This window comes from Cydia fagiglandana, chromosome 2 (genome assembly GCF_963556715.1).
Source record: "Cydia fagiglandana chromosome 2, ilCydFagi1.1, whole genome shotgun sequence".
In the NCBI taxonomy this organism is placed as follows: domain Eukaryota; kingdom Metazoa; phylum Arthropoda; class Insecta; order Lepidoptera; family Tortricidae; genus Cydia; species Cydia fagiglandana.
Genome location: NC_085933.1, coordinates 3,602,583 through 3,616,970, shown reverse-complemented (window position 1 = coordinate 3,616,970; position 14,388 = coordinate 3,602,583). Strand labels below are relative to the sequence as shown.

Here is a 14,388-nt window from a genome sequence, read left to right as displayed (position 1 = left end):
CACTGCGCGCACTGCGATGAAAAAGTCGACGATTTGTTCATTCTCAACATGGATTTCGTACCAGTCGCTTGTCATGAAACGTGTCTTTAATATGCGATTGCTGTATGACTTTAGACCATTTATAACACAAAGGTGATCCCCGTCTATTTCCATCATTAAATGGTCAACATCTAGCGTCTCATTTTGAGACTCCATTGGAGATGCAGGTGCCGAGATGTTGGGGTTTGGAGAGCGAAATGCCGACTGAGGTCCGGCCGGGGTGCGATTTTATTATCATAGTGCGCGCGGGGCCACACATCTCCGCATGCTGCAATTCACTTTGCGACAATCGCGGAAAAATGTGACAAATCACAATTTTAAAATCGCTGCGATTTTTTTGTCGCATATGCGCGCACTAACATATAAACACATACGTTGCATTTCTGCGACAAAATTATCGCAGGACAAAAAATCGTGGTGCGCGCTTGGCCTTACTCTAAATTATTATAATACATCAAGCATTCGCGAGATGCTCGACTTCGGTATTCAAACACAAAGCAATAGTACAAGAATCTAACTAAATGCAAAGGCCGAAGGAGCGATTCGAAGATCCGAAGCGTCCGACAGACGCGCGCCTCCCGTAACTTTTCCAAGTATTTTTAAGTACAAGTGTCTAAGTCGGAAGATCCAAAGGCTGAAGTCGCATTGGGCCGAAAGCCCGAAGCATCCAGGAGGTCAGTTCTAAACACAGGTAATTTATACAAGTGTCCAAATGCGAAGGCCGGAGGCCGAGCTCCGCGTAGGGCCGAAGGCCCGAAGCCTGCAAGATGTCAGTGGTTAAACACAGAACTGACAGCCTGGACGCTTCGGGCCTTCGGCCCTACGCGGAGCTCGGCCTTCCGCCTTCGCATTTAGATACTTATACTATTGTTCTGTGTTTAAGTACTAACATCCTGGACGCTTCGGGCCTTCGGCCCTACGCGGAGCTCGGCCTTCGGCTTTCGCATTTAGACACTTGTATACTATTGTTCTGTGTTAAAGCACTGACATCCTGGACGCTTCGGGCCTTCGGGCTACGCGGAGGTCGGCCTTTGGCCTTCACATTTAGACACTTGTACTATTGCTCTGTGCTAAAGCGATGACATTTTGCTAAAGCTCGGCCTTCGGCCTTCGCACTTAGACACTTTGTACTATTGTTCTGTGTGTGTAGTTGAATACGGTATCCTAAAAACAGGCAAACAACCTCTGTAAAATGTAACGATGCGAGCGGTACGGCTACCATCAGTTTGGCATTGACATAAACGCTACCGTGGGCGTGAACGTAATTTACTTTCTATGCATCTCGCTCGTACTGACATATTAGTGCGAAAGAGATATACCTATAGGAAGTAAATTACGTTCACGATATCGTTTATGTCAATGCCAAACTGATGGTAGCCGTACGGAACACTAAATGCCTCGAGCTATCTCGGGCTTGGCCAAATTATTTATATAGTGCTTTTAGCCCATTAAAAAAATATTCTTTATTTTGCCCTTCAAAATGCTCCTCTACGGCCGCCTTCATCTCTTCGTCACTAGTAAATCGCTTTCCCCTCAACTCTTTCTTCAAATTATTGAATAGAAAATAGTCGCTAGGGGCTAGGTCGGGGCTGTACGGTGGGTGGTCGATTTCGTCAAAGCCAACTTCCTTCAAAGCACGCCTCGCAACATGAGCGGTGTGGACGGGTGCGTTGTCTTGCAAAAACAAAATTCCTTTCCTTAGTTTACCTCTCCTTTTTTCAACTATTGCTTGTCGTACCTGTCTTACAAGATCTGCATAATAAAGTGCATTTATTGTGGAACCCTTTTCTAAATAATCGATTAAAAGAATACCATCACAGTCCCAAAACACCGTAGCCATTAACTTAGAGGCCGACTTTTGCACTTTAAATTTCTTCGGCGGCCGTTCCCCCTTCTCAATCCACTGCATTGATTCGGACTTACACTCCGGGTCATACTGTCTGATCCATGTTTCATCGACAGTTACTATTCGGGAACAAACTTCGTCTATATTATCTTCGCACAAGTCTAAAAACGCCTGGGAAGTTTCAACACGACGTTCTTTATCGAAGGCAGTAAGCATTTTCGGCACCCAACGAGCACTAACTTTACTCATGTGCAAATGTTCGTGTAAAATTTCTCCGACTCGTTCTTTACTTATACCTAGGACCTCAGCTATTTGCCAAACCTTAATTCTTCTATCTTCCAATACCAACTTTTTGACTTTGGCTACGTTTTCTTCGGTCACTACCGATATTGGCCGCCCTGAGCGGGGGTCGTCTTCGATGGATTCCCGCCCGAGTTTAAATAAGCGACTCCACTTTTTGACTGTGGCATAAGAAGGCCCAGAAGCACCGTAAATAATAGCCATTTCCTCAAAAATACACTGCGGTGATTTTTCACTTTTTGTAAGGAACTTAATTACAGCACGATGCTCAATTTTCGTAATATTCGCTGGTAATTCACACATTATGTAGTTTCTAGTTGAATATCTCGAAACAGAATAATAAAAATCTGACATATTGTTTTCTTAATAATTTATTTTTAAATGGCCTTTCTAGCGGCCAGTATCATAAACACATATACAACCTCGAAATACCTTAGGCTTATAAGTTTTCAGACGTCCCTCGTATAAGTAAGTGTGTTATTGCAACACATTATAAACCACTTTGGCTGTACCTGTATTCACATTCTCCCTTGAGACTAGTTTTGTCGTTTTTGTCTGTAGTCGTGCTTTCATATATTCAAGTAAAGTATCTATAGATATAATGTGGACTGTACACTCTTCGAGAGTTTCGGCAAAATACCCAATCGGAAAGAAAAAGGGAGAGACGAGCAGGCAAAACAGTATGTTCAATTGTACACACCCGCACCCGTAGGTACTCGGCCTGCCTCGTGGTCTCGAGGCAAAGTATACTGCCGGCATAAGTATGCCACGAATATACGTGGCCAGTAGCCACTATAAGTGTTTATTCTTAGTCGTTAATAAAACTTTAAAATATTTCTTTTCCTCCAGGGAAAATCATCCAATCAAAGCGAGGAAAACCTCTGCTAATGTTCCGAGAGTTCACCTACACGGTAAGCGGCAGCGGTTCGGGGAGCACCAGACGATGGGTCTGCTCTTCAAACCGATCTAAACACTGCAAGGCCACGGCGACCACCAGTCAGACAGGGGAAACTGTACATATTTTGAAGGTGGCGGAGGACCACAACCATCCACCGCCCTTGTTCTACGTCAGTTCCAGCGGGCAGTACATTAGATTGTGATTTGTATGATTATATTATTCAATTCAATATCTTTAATGTCTAAAACCAGTTTATTACCAGAGACTTTGTATCTTTTTTTAATGTTTATCTTTTGGCGGATTAAACAATCAGCTAGAAAAATGTTCTATCACTTTTGAACCTTTTAGCGAAATTATACTTACTGTAAAACTTATCTGAGCTTTCAACTGTTGTCACAGTTTAAAAAAAACCTATTTTGGTCGGTAAACTTGTAAACCTTGAAATAAGCTTGAACAAATTTTTAGGTCGCGGTCGCCTGATGGCAAGTTTATAGGCGCTTGCAAGTATGTAGGAGTGTCACAGCGCGTTACCAATTGTACTTACATGCCTTTTTAGGGTTCCGTACCCAAAGGGTAAAACGGGACCCTATTACTAAGACTTCGCTGTCCGTCCGTCCGTCCGTCCAGGCTGTATCTCACGAACCGTGATAGCTAGACAGTTGAAATTTTCACAGATGATGTATTTCTGTTGCCGCTATAACAACAAATACTAAAAACAGAATAAAATAAAGATTTAAATGGGGCTCCCATACAACAAACGTGATTTTTGACTAAAGTTAAGCAACGTCGGGAGTGGTCAGTACTTGGATGGGTGACCGTTTTTTTTTTTGCATTATGGTACGGAACCCTTCGTGCGCGAGTCCGACTCGCACTTGCCCGGTTTTTTTAGTGTTCATTGCATAGTCGGAGCTTCGCGAGTTGTAATCCACCCATTGGTAGCTTAGGGCCCTGGGCTCCCGAATAGTCCGACTGCACCCGGGAATCGCTGATATGGTAAGAGCCATTGGCTACATTCGTTCCACATATTGTAATTTATGTGACGTAAGGTTTGCAGACTCATTATTTAAGTAAGTGATTGCAATCCGGATTATTCGAAGTTCAAAAATCCGGATTTCGGAGCGTTTGAAAATCCGTTTTAAAATCCGGATTTTGAAAAGAAAAAACCGGTTTTTCGGATTTTTTCCCACCAGTACTAATTTGCTCAAAATTAATGCTAATGCGAAATAAAAAGGGGTGCTCATGAAGCGGTAACGCGGGAGAGCTATTGCCAGCCGGGCATCATGCCCGGGGCATGTAAAATATGAAAATTCATAATAATTTGTCTATCATATGGTAAAATATAAGATACATAACTTTAGAAACGGCTGTGATAGGATGGTTTATATGTTGAATGTTTCATTGATGGCAAGGTATAGGTCACATGTCTAACATTGAAACAGTCGTTTATAAATTATAAAACACTAGTTGCCAGAAAGTGTTTGATATCAAGCATGGAGATGCTCAAAACCCTCCCGCGTTCAATTAGTTGGCAATCATGCTCCGTGGACATAAAAAGCGCAGCATGCCGTACGTGCCGACCAGATTTTCGATTCACAATGAAACTCAGGTGTGTGTACAATGAAACAAGTCTTTTATATATTTCAGCATTCCTATAATAATTCCATACGTCAGAAACCTATTAAATAACCAATTTCAGCCTACCACTATTTCCTCCTTTCCTTTCTCATTAATTGGTTGTAAGCATATATGTATTAATGTCAGTTATTTATTACACCGTTTTAATGTTTATTAACGATGTTTCATGGTAGACTATAATGATTACATCTGTTTCACTGTAAAAATTAGAGTGTTTCATTGAAAACATGCACAAGTACACAATTACACAAAACTCATTTAAAAAAAGGTTTGTAATACAGAAACTGTAAAAGATAAGTAGAAACCAAGAATGCCATACGATACGACAGCCAAATAAATTGTTTATCTTCATACGAAATATAACACTCATAACTTTAAAAACACCAGAGACAGGAAGGTTCAAACTTTTTGTGTTTCATTGATCAACAACTTACCCTACTTAGCGTAGCAGTGTACGTATTTTGTTTTTATTATTTTTTAAAGATTTTGTTATTGGCGTAACAGTGTACGCATTCTGTTTTTTTGTCATTTTTAGTAAAAACAACTTAATTTGATTGTTTGTTTCACTTTGCCTTTATACCACATATTCCTTTCTTAAAATCCGGATTGAATCCGAACTTCGGATTTCGGTCAAACTAAAATCCGAAAATCCGGATTTGAAAAAATGTTCGCGGATTTGCAATCGCTATGTATTGCTAAGTTTGATTAATCCTGTCCACGTGTAATATATTTTTTCATGAAAATTGATAACGACAATAGTTATGAATGTACCTAATTTATTTAGTGAGTTTTTGTAAACAACACAGAACTAAATAGGTACCTACAGTCATGTAACAGCTGCTCTAGCCATGTTTTTTGACCTACACCGTTAGGGAGCGGCAACACTGGCAATTTGCGAGCGAATTAAAAAAAAAAATTCAAAAATATCTTGTTTTTTTTGGTCTGAAGTTAAATTAAAGGAAGTTAGATAAAATTTATGCTGGCGCCATCTATAAAACCTTCACAGTTGCCAACCCCATTGGATTTATTTCCTGCATTATATTTATTTATTTATTTAAACTTTATTGCACAAAGTATATACAAAAATGTACAAATAGCGGGCTTAATGCCAAATGGCATATTTCCTATGCTACATTTTTTTTTTATAGGCAAGACTTTAAATAAATAACTCAGGTAAGTATAATAAGTTTATTCAAATCAAAATAAGTACAGATAACAATATCAGTCAAAATTAATTTAGGTCTACTATACGTTGGCAAGAATAGACAGGCAGAGGGCCTACCGCGAACATCGAAATTTCGTTATTTGCCTCTCTGTCGCTCTTGCTATAGAGAGGCGAATAACGATAGGGCAAATAGACGAACGAACGAAGTAGTTTGCGGTAGGCATTACTGCCGAGATTTTAAACGACATTTTGTCAATATCCTAATTTTCCATAATAGGTATAAAATAATTTCTTTGCTATTGAGCGTCAATAGATACACCTATGGCTGCCATTCCACTGAGGTGGAAACGAGCGGAGATGAAAAAAATCAACCAACAGCATTAATCCGCATCTTTTCACTACTCCACTACATTAGCTTCCTCTCATCTAAGGCCTCAGTGGGAAGGCAGCCTAATACTTAAAAAAATAGAATGCAGATCTATTATATCAGCCTAATGATAACATATAAACTGGATGAACTGGGTGCTTATCTTTACACAGTGGGAGTAATATAATTCTAATACATTATCTTTTATTATTTGAGGATTGGAAAGGCCCCTTTAATTGCCCAGCAGTAAATCACACAGAGGCTAAATAAATGGGTAATTCCGACTACTTCAAAATGTCCACTAATTCCATCAAATTAAAGTTTATTTTTGGAATCCGACATTCTGAACTTTTCGGTATCCCCCAAAACCCGAATACAACTTAACAAGATTTTTGAGCAAGAACCTAAAGTACACAACTCCATACATATGACATAAAATTGTTGTAAATACAAAGGTAAAAATATGTAATTAATTTACATAAACTAAAAATAAGCAGTGTTTGTAAAACACTATTACAGTGAAGGTATTAAATAAGTATGTACTTATTTATTCAAAAACATGACTGGGGTATGTAATTAAATTAAGTCATGATGTTACAATTGAAAAACTCAATAAAATAAATAGTAATAGTGTTGTACTAAACATTGCTTATTAGAGGTAGTAAAAATATGAGGTATTAAGTCTTAATATCAGCCTTATTATTTTAAATCATAAGTTAATTTACTTTTCTTATATTAAAATGTCATAAAAACAATAAGTATTTTAAAGTATTTTATTAATATGCATATAAAATGTACTTTCTTTTTTAATTCTAAAATTAACAGATAAACATGAGGTAATAAGTTTCAAAATCAGTCTTTTTATTTATTTACACGAGCTTCTAGAATATAAAAATAATACTAATTAAAATCAAGTATAATAAGAGCAGTCTTACATCAGTCTTTTTGTTACAAATACAGTCAAACAATTTTGAATGAGCCATCATTCCGTCTATAAAATCCAGGTGCGGGGTGGTTATGACTGTTACGGACCCGCTGGATGGCGTTACCGTTTCCATGAACAATTGTGGTAACGTCGACGTGGCAGCCGGTCTTTGTGCGAGATATGCAGTACCACTGCTTTTTCCCGTATGCAAGTTTATTCTTCAATCTGAATGCATATCCTTGGTGGACTAAAAGTAAGCTTCCTTTTCTTGTTGGCACAAAGTTAGCCACTGAAATGGGAGTTGTATATTAATAAATGTGTCAAAAATTGCGAATTACATGCACCTAATTATGAAAATAAATATTTGTTTGTGTCTCATTTTTTTTTGTGGTTGGTTTGTAATTATATTGAAATGCTAAAATAACTTGATGAAATTCAGTGATTCTCATTCAATGACAGTAAAATTGTACATGAAAAAAGGCTAACACTATAATTTTGATACTTTAAGGGGATGTTTAAATAATTAACGAATTTTCCTAATCTATTTTCCGTCATAAAAGAGGATGTACATTTTAGACGTGTTCAATTTCCTGACGCAACATTGGGGATTAAACAGAAAACAACATTCTTCTTCACAGATTTATTTTTAAAACTAATACAAACACCTCTCCGTTATTCTTTACAACACAGATATACACTAAGTTTTCTTTTACACTGTTTTAGAAGTTCTGTACTATTTATTAAAAGCAAGTTTGAGTTCATCTAAAACTTTGACTGAAGCCCTATTGATTGAGGATATATTAAAACAAACTTTTAAACACCACAAATCACTCTATAAACAAAACACTACGTTGACGTTACTACATTCTTGTATTAATTTAGTTGTCGTAATAAAAATGAATAAATTTAAATACTTCAATGAATCTAAAACAAAACGATTGACGCAACATCAATGACAGTACGACGCGCAAGACGCGTCAAAAGGAATTACAAAATTACAAAAAAAAAGTATATTTGAGACACGTATAAAACCTCACGTATCGCGATGATAGGCTCATCAGTCGGGATTTGAATAGGAAATGCTGCAGGGTCGCGTTTTGTAGAAAAGTTGTAACCTGTAATCCCTGTCTGTGTCTCTTTCTAATAAATCTGGTTGGTCGTTAGAAAAAAACGTAAACTCATAAACTGAGGCTAGAGGCATTTTATAAAATGACCCATGGAAGGGTACGGTTCAGACGATTTCGTGTCCATGGTCAGCCACTAATAGGTACTGAAATCTGTCAATTAAATCGTGTAGGAAAAATTAAATATTATAGTAGTGATTTTTAACCACAAATATTGATATTAAAATATATGTCGTAGTCGCGTAAAACGGAAATACATAGCATTATCTAAACTATAATAAACAATGTATCATCATAATATGTGTAGTGTTGCTTCTACGGAATCCCGATTATTACGTTTCACAGAGATAACATTACAATCTACGATGTTAATACCATATTACGCTAATGATAACGAGTGATAAAAATATTGGTACAAAGTCCGTACCATAATCGAGTTTCAAAATCGAATTTTTATTTGAAACTAGTCGAGTTGCGTTCTCGAGTTCCGTCAATCAGTACGGAGCTGTCAGTCTCAATTGTCAAACGTCAAAGCAAAAGCAGTGTTCTTGTTGACTAGTGTTTTGTAAGAAAGAAAGAATTCACGAGAGATAATAATTTGGTTGCATATTTTTTTATAACTGAGATCGTAAATATTTATTATAATGCCACGTGCTTATGAGGATTTTTTTGCTATTTTACAATTTCTAATAATGTGGTGGTGTCCAAAAGGGATTACAGTGCTTTATGGAGGTGATATTAAGAACAATAAAGAGTAAGAATTGTGTGACGGGTATGTAACGAAACCCGATTTAAGTGTCGATCAAGTCTATTAAGTACAGTGCATGATTTCACGATAGTTTATGGGTAAACAAATGTATGTAAAGTTTGAAGTGTACATGTAAATGTTGTGTTGCATGGTTTTGCAACCTGCAATCATTTTATTAATTTTTACTACGTTCCGAAATGACTGTTATCGTTAAAATCACAGATATTGTTTGGCAATTGAAGCATTATCAATATAATTTACAGCTGTGTACCACATAACCTTACTTTTCTTATCTGCTATCATTACAAACAATAATCTGATACATATACCACTGATTTGTGCTTTTTAGTTTATATTGGATTTATTGCTAAGCTCATGAAAGTAGTTCATTTCATTGTTATTTGAACATGTACATATAGTGAAACTAATGCGTAATTTAAAGTTCTTGAGTAATATTAGACTTACTTCATAAAAAGAGATAATTTAGAGCATTTAGCACATAAACTATAATTACCACATGCTTCCAGTATGCTATCTTTGTATGGAACTTCAGTATAAAAAATAAACATGGTCTTGTAAAACCAGTGGAAACATAAGTCTAACTACAACAAGTTACATTTATTATAATGGTAATTTAGTAAAACATCAACCAAAAATATTCTGCTTTTGTTCAAAAGTAGTATGTGATTACTGATTAAATCATTTGACTATATTACAATCAAATTCAAAAACATTAGTGAACTAAACTATACATATTGGTTTTGAACATATTTTTAATTAAGTTTTTTGTGGAAGAGTTTGGAAAAATGTTTGCATGTTTTATTTCAATCTGTAACTGAATTGTGGTATCTGTACAATGTGTTAGGCCGAAATATTAATGTATACCTTTAATTTAAAAAATAAAGTTTGGGGTCTATATTCAATAAAAATTGACTTTAGTTTGGCCCTCATATCATGTCTGTACTTTGACCTTTGCTTGTTTTACAGAAATCATCTCTGAACTCATCCGCAGACTAATATGAAATAAAATCCTACAAAACATTATTTTGAATTATTTTCCTTCCTTCCCTATTAGATGAATAATATACGAAATTAGTCATTTGCACAAGATTCTTAATAAATCCTAATTTGTTCCAGGCATATTCATAAATACGAGAGGCAATTCAAAGCTATTCATATACCAAAACCACACATTCAGGTTTATGTATAAGAAGGCATACGGGAGCCAGCTGTGGTATTGCTGGTACTTCTTCAGCAGATGTTGTCCGGCGAAACTCCGGATAAATGATGCGGGGAAGGTGACGGAGAGCATAGGCCGGCATAACCATGACCCTCCGACCTGCTGGATGACTCCCGATGGCAAGTCATATAACTTGCCACCGCTGCCCTGCAAGAACAACGACCGAAGGACGCCATAAGGCTTCTACAGATGTTGCAATGAATGGCATGCGATTTTAAATAATTGCTGGCTAAATAGGAGCAGGCGTGGCTCACTCCGCGATTTCGTCGGGTCGCTACAAGTACAAGCTGCCCACACCAATTTTGGTGTCTAGCCATAGTTGCCCCGCACTGCTACGGAACGGACGCCTGCTCGCACTTGCGCCACCTAGCGGTCATATCTGTTGTAATAGACGCGTTTTGTTAGAGAGTGAACCTTCTGTAAGTACCTAGTACTATTCTTTATTCTGTGAATGTGTTCAGCGATGATACCGCAATGTATTGCAAATCGCATGCGATTATTGGTGACATTTGCAGAGGCCTAAAACCTAATTTTATCATGTGATGAAAATATTTTGTCTATTTGTTTCACTGCCCTGTAAATATGAGAACAAAGTTTATATTTAAGTAAATATAATTATGTTGAGATTCTATTTGCCTTTATATTTTTATTGTTATTATGAATTGTTTAACATTTTTAGATTAATTAGGCTTTTAGCATGTCGTGTCCACAAATTATTCAAAGAATGAGATATTTGTTATTGATACATACAGATTATCTAAATTGATTTTGTATGTACATATTTTATTTTATTTGCCATAAAAAATATAAAAATGTCTGGTTTAATGCCCAGTGAGACTAATATCTCTCACAAATGTAATTTTTTTAAGTAATGGTTAACTGGGTCACATTTTTGGCGTTTTTAAACAAAAGGTACCTATCATTTGTTCTGCTCCTATTAATAACGATTTTTTAACTGTAGGTAAACTGATATTGTGGTACCTCTTGGCTTAGAAAACGATGTTGATATTACCTTCATGACAAGCATATATTATTTTATGAAAATTATGACTTTGATTCAGCGTAAAACTACCTACGCTCAAGAGCAATAATATGGGGTCACTTACGTTTGTATTGCTTAATTAATTGCTCCTCATTGTAAATGTGTTTATAAAAAATAGCCTGTATCTTCTATTTACAATTTAGCTTACAAAATTATTCAAACAAGTAAGAAACACGCGGTTATGACCAGCGGCCCTCGCGCTGCTCTGGTGTGTGAGCGAGACAGCGCTATGCAAGCGATGTCTCGCACGTACAGCGGAGGGGCGTGCGAATATGCATTATGCATCTAATGTGAAGACCGCCTTATGGGGGGTAAGGTAATAAGGCCCAGCCATACAAGAAAAATAATCAAAATCGAACGAAAGAAAACAAATGCAACTCACTCGCAAACGCAAACCGTGAGCCTTAGGGCCACTTGCATCTTTCACTAACCCGGAGTTAACCGGTTAAATTAATGGAGTTACCATATGGTTACCAGTACAATTTGACACTGGGTTAACTGTTTAACCGGTTATTGGTATGTAGGGGTTGTGCACAAATCACGCGAGGTGTTTTCGGCTACTTTTTTACCCCCCCTCCCCCTTAGTGATATTTGGTGAGGTTTTTGACAACCCCCCTCCCCCCACACAACCTCACGTATTTTTTTGAAATTTTTTCATTCGACCCAATTTTAAGATAAATAGATACCCCCCCTCCCCCAACGTGATCTATCGTGATTTTTTCGTCACCCCCCTCCCCCCATCTGACCTCGCGTGATTTGTGCACAAGCCCGTAGTGCAAGTGGTCCTTAGGAGGTTATGAAGGCTGGTGTTAATTAGCTTACTGCAACAATGGCGCCCGTTCTTTATAACTAGTCCAGTATATCGTACCTCGCACAATTCAAGGACCTATACAAGGTGAGCAACTAGTTAGGTGAGAAATTTGAAATGAGTTAAGTTTAGAGTCACACGAACCCGCTACCAAAAAGCCCCATACAATCGAATTAAAGCTCTCATTTTAAAACGACGTTTATATACAAAACTTTGCAGTCATAAAGTATTAGTCTAAAATATAACGATTCCATATACAGTGTGGCCAAAAAATAAGTGCATTCCCGTTGCCAGGGAGGTTTTGGGATTATACTGAGCAACTTACTATGGGATCTACCAAGAAATCGCGAAAAAAAATTTGGCTGCACTGAGAGAAAAGTACAACAAAAACACACTTAGAATTACAAAAATAAACTTAATCCGGGGACAAGGAGAGTCAACGAATAGGAACAAATTGACATTTGCAATTTCTATTATCTTTTTGTTGAAATTATATTTGGGATTACTGAGCTGTTTGTAGAAATAAATAAACTTTACAGAAATAGTGAATCGTCCATAATTATTACTAAAACTTCATTTTTTCCCCCAGTACAGAACTGTTTTTAATTCCTGGTGATGATTTTTCTCTCAGTGTGTTTCATACAGTTTGGCTAGTCCATTTTCTATGTGAGGGTATTTTTTTTTGCGATTTCGGAGTTGGTCCCATAGTGAAAGTTGTTCATTATAGTCCCAAAACCTCCCTGGCAACGGGACTGAACTTATTTTTTGACCATCCTGTATAGTCGCACGAGGTCTCATATAGATGCTACATTAGTAATAAAGCAGTATTGTTTATATAAGTCATTAAACTCGTAGTTTTCTACTTTATAAAACATACGTTTATAAGCAAAGGAGTGCTTTTGTATCGAGAACAATTTAATTTTGTCCAGTAGGTAATACCTTACCTACCTTACCTTTCAATTCAGTAGGTACCTAAACAAATTGGAAATGCAAAAATAGAGATGTTCGATTTATGTGCCAGTCTAAAAAGACATACATATATAGGTGCAATAACGAGTAGCAATCGTCCTTTGTTATTTATATGATAAAATACAAGACAACGAAAATAATTTTGATCCAAAAACTAAATCTGACATAAAATCGGCCCACATTTGATTTTTTAATTTCTAACACTTTTGGAAGAACAATACGACAAATGAAAATTTCTGCGCATTTTTGTAAGATGCATTATTAATATTTGACAGATATAAAGTGATGTTAAAAGTCATGACAGCATTTGTTAAGACTCGAGTTCCTCAAAAATGCATTATACATATACATTAAGAGCAAATGAATACTAATTTAAGTTTAGTTTATTACATGCAATACTGTATATATCCTGCAAAGTTGCTTATAGGTTTAGTTCGAACAGAGCTAAGGCTGTGCCTTTCCACTGAGGCAGAGATGAGAGACCTGCGGGAATTATCCTATTGGTTGTAATCCGCCAGATGTGTGCCAGTGGAGTAACTACGCGTGGGCGAAGTGGGCCGTTGCCCAGGGCCTCACGCCCCAAGAGGGGCCTCGCGCGAGGCCCCTTTTCGGGCACATTGAAAGAAAAAGGCCTCGTAGATGCTTCGCCCACGGGTAGTTTAGTTCACGCTACGCCACTGATGTGTACAATGATATTAGTTCATTCCCGCACGTCGCCCGTCTCTCCGCCTCAGGTAGCCAGGGCACCTAGCCAACATGCCAAGTATACGCTCCGTAGCGAACTAAACAACTATAGTCAGACCGTAAAAATCTGCAGCGATTTTGATAGCCCACGCAGTGCAAGTGTCATTTTTAACGTCAAACTTCTATGAAATTATGACGTTTACATAACACTTACACTGCGTGGGCTATCAAATCCGCTGCAGACTTTGTTTGGTGCGACTATATGTTTCCATCGCAACAATTTGGTAGAGTGAGAGATCACTACGCTACGGAGCGTAAACGACTGACATGTTAGCTAAGCACCTTAAGGTTCGAAATGCAATCGTCACGGAAATCAATCTGTATAACGAAAAAGCATTATTGTGTACACTTAGTACATTCAGTTTACAACTTGTTACTTAATAGGTAGTTTATTTTAAAAATTTTCAAAATTTTGCATAGATAGTTAACAAATTTATAACGTGCCTCTAGTAGGTAGAATTTAGGAAAATAAAAAATTATATCGTGCCTTTCTAAATTGTTTATATGTATGTTTACCAAATATAAAACTAAACTGTGA

The 14,388-nt window shown here is 37.1% G+C and overlaps 1 long non-coding RNA gene across 1 annotated transcript; it reads left to right on the top strand.

The window, feature by feature from the left end:
- The first annotated feature begins 8,522 nt into the window (after positions 1-8,522).
- LOC134674300 (uncharacterized) lies at positions 8,523-14,388 on the top strand. The gene is made up of 2 exons (XR_010099592.1): positions 8,523-9,155; positions 10,185-14,388. It is a non-coding gene; the product is annotated as an uncharacterized LOC134674300 (long non-coding RNA).